Below are 6961 nucleotides of genomic sequence, written 5' to 3' on the forward strand. Positions count from 1 at the left end.
AGGTCTCAGCCAAAAAGGCCCAGCTTTGCCTTTCCAGGGCCTCCTACTTGGGATAGAAACTAAACCAAGGAAAAAAAGCACTCACCAATGCTCAAAAGGAGGCCATCTTACAAATCCCCACCCCCACTACCAAAACACAGGTACATAAATTCTTGGGGGCTGTGGGATACTGTCGCCTGTGAATACCTGGGTTCGCAGGAATTGCCGAGCCTCTGTACACCTCTACAGGAGAAAATGGCCCTTTACTTTGGACTAACACGGAAGAGCAGGCCTTCCAAAACTTAAAGAAGGCACTAACTGAGACCCTGCTTTAGCCTTTCCAAACATCTCAAAACCATTTCACTTGTTTGTCCATGCAAATCAGGAAGTGGCCAAAGGGGTGCTCACTCAAACCTTGGGGCCATGGCAACGCCCAGTGGCATATTTGTCTAAAGGGCTGGACCCTGTGGCCTCCAGGTGGCCATGTTGTCTGCGAGCAGTTGCGGCAGCAGCAAGCCTAGTTCCTGAGGCTGAGCAGCTCACTCTGGGCCAGAAGTTAACCCTTACAGCACCACATGCTGTAGAAACTGCTACGAGGCGCTCCAGGCAAATGGATGTCTAATGCCTGCACCCTGCGGTATCTAAGTTTGCTGTTAGATCAGCCTCGCTTAACTTTCTCCCCGACAAGGTGTTTAAATCCAGCTACTCTGCACCTTGATCCAGACTTCACCACCCCTATCCATAACTGCCAGGAATTACTAGAAACTACAGAGACAGGTAAACCTAATCTCCAGAACACTCTGGAAAAGGCAGATGCCACTGTGTTTACAGACAGTAGCAGTTTCCTTAAGCAGGGGGTACGGAAAGCGGGGGCGGCCATTACCACGGAGACCAATGTACTGTGGGCCCAGGCACTGCCAGCTGGTGCCTCTGTGCAGAAGGCTGAGTTAATTGCCCTTACTTAGGCCTCCAGTGGGGTAAGGACAAATTTGTTAACATCTACACTGATAGCAGATACACTTCTGCTACTGTACATGTTCATGGGGCCATCTATCAAGAGCGGGGGCTACTCACCTCAGCAGGAAAAACTGTTAAAAACAAGGAAGAGATTTGAGCCCTGCTCAAGGCTGTCTGGCTCCTCCTACAGGTGGCTGTATTCATTGCAAAGGACATCAGAAGGAAAATACGGCCATTGCTAGGGGAAACCAAAAGGCAGACTGTGCCCCCCTCCCCGTGAGGCTGTGGCTCTCCAGGTCACTCCACTAACTCTGCTTCCAGCCATCTCTTTTCCACAGCCTGATTTACCCGACCACCCAGCGTACTCTTCTAAAGAAGAAAAGCAGGCATCGAATCTGCAAGCCAGTAAAAATCAGGATGAATGGTGAATCCTTCCAAACTCCAGAGACTCCCTGCCCCGGGCCCTCAGAGAGGCCTTAATTAGCCACCTCCACTCTTCCACCCACTTGGAAGAAACAAAGTTGGCCCAACTTTTAAGAAGCCGTTTTAAAATCCCACACCTCCAGGACTTAACTAGCCAAGTGGCCTTCCGATCCATGGCTTGTGCGCAGGTGAACGCCAGACAAGGCCTGAAGCCTGGGCTGGGCCATCTTCTCTGAGGACGTAGCCCAGGAAAGAGGTGGAAAGTTGACTTTACCGAAGTAAAGCCACACCGGGCAGGATATAAGTACCTCCTGGTGTTGGCAAACGCCTTTTCCGATAGACTGAGGCTTTTGCCACTAAGAACGAAACTGCCACTACAGTAGCAAAGTTCTTAACAAAATTATCCCTCTTTAGGGGTTGCCTGTTGCATAGGGTCTGATAATGGGCCGGCCTTCACCTCGTCCATAGCTCAGTCAGTCAGCAAGGCATTAAATATTCAGTGAAAACTCCACTGTGCCTACCAACCCCAGATCTCTGCACAGGTAAAACGCATAAATCGTACCTTAAAAAATACTCTTACCAAATTAATCCTGGAGACTGGTGAAAATTGGATAAGGCTCCTTCCTTTAGCCCTTCTTAGGGTCAGGTGCACCCCTTACAGGGCGGAATTCTCTCCTTTTAAAATCATGTATGGGAGGGCCCCACCTGCTTTGCCTTAATTAAGGGATACCCAATTAGCAAAAATATCCCAAGCCAACTTGTTACAGTGCTTGCAGTCTCTCCAACAGGTTCAAGATATTCGGGCCGGGTGCGGTGGCTCAAGCCTGTAATCCCAGCACTTTGGGAGGCCAAGGCGGGTGGATCACGAGGTCAAGAGATCGAGACCATCCTGGTCAACATGGTGAAACCCGTCTCTACTAAAAATACAAAAAATTAGCTGGGCATGGTGGCACGTGCCTGTAATCCCAGCTACTCAGGAGGCTGAGGCAGGAGAATTGCCTGAACCCAGGAGGCGGAGGTTGCGGTGAGCCGAGATCGCGCCATTGCACTCCAGCCTGGGTAACAAGAGCGAAACTCCGTCTCAAAAAAAAAAAAAAAAAAAAGATATTACCCAGCCGCTTGTCCGGGAAGCACACCCTAATCCAGCTCTTAATCTGGCAGAATCCTGCCACCCTTTCCGTCCAGGTAACCTGGTATATGTCAAAAAGTTCCAGAGGAAGGTCTCGTTCCTGCTTGAAAAGAACCTCACACTATCATCCTTACTGCACCCACAGCCCTAAAGGTGGACAGTATTCCTGCTTGGATTCATCACTCGCACATCAAAAAGGCCAACAGGACACAGCAAGAAACATGGGTCCCCAAGCCCGGGTCAGGCCCCTTAAGACTGCGCCTAACTCAGGTGCAGCCATCAGACTAGTTCTGTCTACTTTTCTTGTCTGTTCACGGTTGTTCAGCCCTCTGCCCCCTCCTATTCCTTTCTCTTCTTTTGCAATAGGCAAAGGGCTTGCCAATACCACCTGGAAAGAAAGTACCTCCAATAAAGTTTCTTTTTCAATCAATTTATGTGTTTTGTTCCCAAAGCCCAGCTGTTCCTTCTAGAACCAGCGAAGTTTGCCCCTGCGGGCAGGAGCGGGACTCGTTAACTTTGCTGCAGGGTTCGGGCACACTGGAAGTGAAGTGGATGCGGCAGCTCGAGGGGTGCAGAAAAGGGACTCCAACGAGTAAATTTCACCTCTGTCCTGAAGACCACCCTAATGCTGCCTGCCGGGATAGTTACAAGTTTTTCTGCCCTTTTGGTCATCTGTAACCTTGGCTACTTACCCAGGGCGGGGGGCAACTCGGTCCCCAACGCTTTCCATAGCCCGGACCTCTCATCCTAGACCATGTGCTGTGGGAGCCTGTTATCCCATTACTGTAACTGTCTGTAACCCTAACTCAGTTCAATGGCACTATGGTATAACATGGGGACTGCAACTCTCTATCAAAGGGTTTAATCTTAAAACTCTGTTTACCATTCAAAAGAGGATCCTAATCCCCCGGAGCCCCCCTAAACCCATTGGTCCCTTAACTAATTTAGAAAACCCTATGTTCCGCCCGTACCCAGATAAGGTCAGCCCCATTGGCCCAACTGTCCTATCGCCAGTCCAGACTCCCCAACTCCGGCTGCCACCCCAACACCTCCAACCCAGCTTAATGTCCATCTTAGGGGGAGTGCATCACCTCCTTAATTTACTCAGCCTAAACTGGCCCAAGACTGTTGGTTATGCCTGAAGGCCAAACCTCCGTATTATGTTGGATTGGGAGTTAAGGTCAAGTTAAATACTGGCCCTCTTCCGCGTCGTGCTCATCCTCGCTCCCTTACATTACAGAATGTTTCAGGAAACGCCTCCTGCCTAGTCAGTGAGGGGTATAACCTACCCGTTTCCCCTTTCTGGGCCACCTGCAGTCGGACTCTGCTTACTTCCCTAACTGCCTCAGTCTCCTACCAGGCACCAAATGACACTTGACTAGCTTGCACCTCAGGCCTCACCCGCTGCATTAACGGGACTAAACCTGGACCTCTCCTGTGCGTGCTAGTTCATGTGCTTCCTCAGGTTTATGTGTACAGCAGGCCAGAGGGACAGCTTCTCATTGCCCCTCCTAAACTTGCACCCCAGGTGCCGCCGGGGTGCCCCACTCCTAGTGCCCCTTTTGGCTGGCCTCAGTGTGGCTAAGTCAGCAGCAATCAGCACAGCTCCGAGGAAAAGCTGGACTAGGGTCCCTAACCCAGCAAGTAGATGCAGATTTAAGAAATCTCCCATCAGCCGTAAATACACGGCACGCCCAGGTAAACTCCTCAGCTGAAGTTGTTCTTCAAAACCGCCGTGGCCTGGACCTAGTGTTTCTCTCCCAAGGGGGTTTATGTGCAGCGTTAGGGGAAAGCTGTTGTTTTTACGCTAACCAGTCTGAAGTTACAAAGAATACTCTTCAAAAGGTTCAAGAAAATTTAAATAAACGCCAACGAGAATGAAAAAGTAACACCCCATGGTACCAAAGCATGTTTAACTGGAAGCCTTGGCTCACCACTTTAATAACTGGATTAGCAGGGCCTCTTCTCCCGCTCTTGTTGGGGTTAACTTTTGGGCCCTGTCTATTAAATTGGTTTATTAATTTTGTAAAATGGCGCATAGCTTCTGTCAAACTTATGTATCTTGAAACCCAATGTAATCCCCTCGTTATAACTAAGAAATCAATAATTTAAATCCCCAAAAACACAAGTGGGGAATGTGATAACCTGCTTTTTGCTAGCTAAAACTAACTCCTCAGACTGAGAGCTGTTCAGACTTTATGTTAGCTTCTTAAGCCAGACAGACTCCATCTTGGCTTCTTCATTTTAGTTATTTTCCCACCATTAAGTATGTAACTGTAGTATGTAGCTGGGGCAGGCTGGCACTGGGCACCTCCAGGAATGCATTTGTTGACAAGAGGCCGAGTTAAGTGGTACCAGCAGAGCCTGGGAATGCAGGTGCTGTCGAGCCCCCATTATCTATAAGTTGTATGTCTTTCATGACAGCTCTACCCCTCCCAGCTGGCATTGTTTTATTTCTCATGTACTAGTTTATCTTTTAACTTTTTCCTTACTCTGCTTCTGTGAAAAATTTGCTTCAGCTAGGTTCCCCTTCCCCTTTAAAACTAAGGTATAAAAGGCCACCTAACTCTTCCTTAGGGGCCGAGAGAATTTGGGGCGTTAGCCACCTCTTGGTCGCCAGCATAATAAAGGACTCATAACTCAATCTCAGAGTGCGGCGCATTCCCGAACTCACCAGGTACAGCAGCATCTCTGGGTGTGTCGGCTTGCTGGAGCCTGTGCGGGAACACAGTGAAGCAGCAGCCGGGGCAGGGGTTGGAATTTGCACCTGTTGACAAAAAGAGTCAAGCTGTGTAAAGTATTTGAAGAGATTTATTTCGAGTCCAATATGAGTGACTATGGTGACACAGCCCTCAGGAGGTCCCGAGAACGTGTGCCCCAAGATGGTTGGTGTGCAGCCTGGTTTTGTACATTTTAGGGAGGTGCGTGTGTCGGAGGCCTGGTCCAGGCTATAGGTAGATTTGACAATCAGTTGAGTTTGTCTAAAGACCTGGGATCAACAGAAAGGAATGCCTGGGTTCAGATAAGGGGTTGTGGAGAGCAGTGTTCTTATTTACGCAGATGAAGCCTCCAGGTAGCAGGCTTCAAAGAGACCAGATTGTAGATGTTTCTTATCAGACCTGAAAAGGCGCCATACTCTTAGTGGAGTCTCTCCTGAATCAGGGAAAAGACCTGGAAAGGGAGGGGGATTCACTGCAGAATGTGGATTGACCCCACGAGAGACAGCTTTACAGGGCTATGTGAGAATATGTCAAAGAAATGCATTTTTGGGTGAAGTACTTCTGTTTCAGGGCCTGCTGTCTGTCCTGTAATGCTATACTAGAGTGAGGTTGGAATTTGGTGTCTTCTGGCTATAAAGTCTGTTTAGTCTTGAGATCTCTTGTAATGTTAATGCTGGTCAGCTGTGCCTGAATTCCACAGGGAGAAGGGCAGAAGGAGCCAAGTTCGACCCCCATTCCCATTATGGCCTGGTCCCAGACTCCCTGGGGAGACACCCTCAGCCCTGCTCTACTGAGGCCCCTGGGTGCATCCCTCTGCCTGCCCGTCCTTCCCCCGAAGGCCTTGTGGGCGGTTTCTGAGTCGCAGCCTCAAAGCTCCTCGGCCAGAGGCTGGGCCTTTGTGCTCTCCTCTCAGGTCACCTCCGATGCCGGCTGTGCCCAGGCCCTCCTACCCTTTCTCCCCACCTCCCTCCCAGTGCTCCTGCTCCCGCCCTCCGCAGTGCAGCCCCGTCCACTTCAGCAGTTCTGTGGAGAGTGTCCTTCTGTCTCTACCATGCCTCAAAGTCAGGGACTGTCAGGAGTCATTTCCAGGTCCCCAGGGGATGGCACAGGGTGAGGCTTAGTGCAGGGGTTCCATCAAGCTGTTGACTCAAACTGAACTTGCTAGAAACGATGGGTACAGGTGCTCAGCCCCCGCAGGCATGGCCCTGACTGCTCCTGTGGGGCAAGACGGAGATGCCTGCAGCTGGGGTGTTACTCTAGGAAGGCACCCCTTGATTTGGGGGTGTTTCCCCTGAAATGTAAACGATGGGCCTGGAATCCCCCAGAGACGCCAATTCTTACAACAAGCAGCTCTGGGCCTTCTCCAGTGGAGTGGGTTTTCCTTACAGCGGGCAAGCGGGGCTGGGGCTGGGAAGGAGCTGAGGGTACAGTGAGGTTTAGAAAATAACAGGGACAGCCGGACGCGGTATCTCACGCCTGAAATCCCAGCACTTTGGGAGATTGAGGCGGGTAGATTATGAGATCATGAGTTCACGACCAGCCTGGCCAACAAGGTGATGCCCTGTCTCTACTAAAAATACAAAAATTAGAGTGTGGTGGCCTGCACCTGTAGTCCCAGCTGCTTGGGAGGCTAAGGCAGAAGAATTGCTTCAATCCAGGAAGTGGAGGTTAGAGTGAGCCAACATCACGCCACTGCACTCCAGCCTGGGTGACAAATTGAGACTCTGTCTCAAAAAAAAAAAAAAAAAAAAAA

This window comes from Sapajus apella, unplaced genomic scaffold (genome assembly GCF_009761245.1).
Source record: "Sapajus apella isolate SASKATOON/1434 unplaced genomic scaffold, GSC_monkey_1.0 scaffold174, whole genome shotgun sequence".
Classification (NCBI taxonomy): domain Eukaryota; kingdom Metazoa; phylum Chordata; class Mammalia; order Primates; family Cebidae; genus Sapajus; species Sapajus apella.